The sequence below is a fragment of the Taudactylus pleione genome, unplaced genomic scaffold (genome assembly GCF_031769625.1).
Source record: "Taudactylus pleione unplaced genomic scaffold, aTauple2 ptg000390l, whole genome shotgun sequence".
Classification (NCBI taxonomy): domain Eukaryota; kingdom Metazoa; phylum Chordata; class Amphibia; order Anura; family Myobatrachidae; genus Taudactylus; species Taudactylus pleione.
The window spans coordinates 1,391,521-1,393,208 of record NW_028284791.1 but is presented as its reverse complement, the minus strand read 5'-3'; positions in this window follow the sequence as shown (position 1 = coordinate 1,393,208).

The window sequence follows — 1,688 nt, the reverse complement described above, 5'->3', positions numbered from 1 at the left end:
GGTGTCATCGAGGGAGAGGAAGAGATGAATTTTGGTGATGTTGCGGAGATGACACTGACAATAGTGCTTAAGTAACTGAGGGTGTGACGCAGAGGTGCACACTAAATTATTTGCTACTGTGCAAAGTATTCTAGAAACCTTTGTGACACATGCATGTGCTTTATTGTATGCACAAATGCGCCATTGTGTACGGGACTTATGATAGCAGAAATGGTGAGGGGAAAACCATGGATGTTCCTGGGTGATTCTGGGGGGCCTGAAGCGAACACAAAAACATCTATTGCGTGGTCGTGTTATGGGAGTGTCACAGTAAATGTCAGTAAAAGCAGCTGCATTGTCAGACGCAGAGACACAGCCACAGAGCCCATATTTATAGACGGAGACACTGAACGTGCCGTAGGGCTGGTGCAAGTGTTGATGGTCACATGGTGGTGTTACAGCTTCCAGAGAAGCTGAGAGTGGTTGTGTCCATGTTTGCACACTCCGGTGTACGCTAGTGCATGAGGTTAAAGCTGAAACGAGCATTTGCACATTTTGGCTGTCATGACTCTGCAAGCACGTTCCTCTTAATGCCATCAGACATCCCCACATGCCATTACTGACATATATGCCCTCATGCACTCAGCATCTTTACACCATACGGCGCGAGACACCCGGCGCGATTGCGATGGAATTGGTATAACACACGAAAACAAGACGCAGATGAAGCACAATGCGAGGAAAAGCCGCAACTTCTTTTATTGTAGCCCTTTTTACACATATTCAGACTCAGTCAAATGCAGTGTACAAATGCTCCATGCCCCAGTGGACCTGGCAATGTGGTTTCGTCACTTCTCATTGTTTTACTTATGTACAGTAAGTAAGACAGACATTATGAGCAAAAAAGATGCTCGTCGCGGCCGAGTCGCAGGGGACTATTTTGCTCTACTTGAGCCACAGTGTATAAGAACACTTCACTTTACATGTCATCAGACCTCCCCATACATAACATCGGATCCCTACACATGCCAACAGAAGATTTCTGCTAAGCAGTAAATGTTGGATAGACATACTCATATGCCCCAAACAGGCCATGTTTTCATGAATTTTTGTAATCATCCACAGTTGACTTAATAGTTTTTACATGGTCAATAACACTGAACAACAAATTAATACTTTTAATTTGTTTCCTTTCTAAAAATAGTCATACATTACTAATAGTCATACATTACTAATAGTCATACATTACTAATAGTCATACATTACTAATAGTCATACATTACTAATTTGAGGTCAAGAAAAACTAAAATGATTTCAGAATATTTTTACTAGCTCTATTTTTTGAGCTCCACTACTTGCACTATACTGTATGTACATTAGTAATATAGTCATAATGAAAAGCTATTTTAAAATAATCTGATATTTTCTTGATAGAAAATAAATAACAGTTGTTTTAATTCAAACAATCACAAATAAGAACACAAAACGAAACAAACATACAGCATAGGAAACAAACATACAGCATACGAAACAAACATACAGCATACGAAACAAACATACAGCATTCGAAACAAACATACAGCATACAAAACAAACATACAGCATAGGAAACAAACATACAGCATACGAAGCAAACATACAGCATACGAAACAAACATACAGCATAGGAAACAAACATACAGCATAGGAAATAAACATACAGCATACGA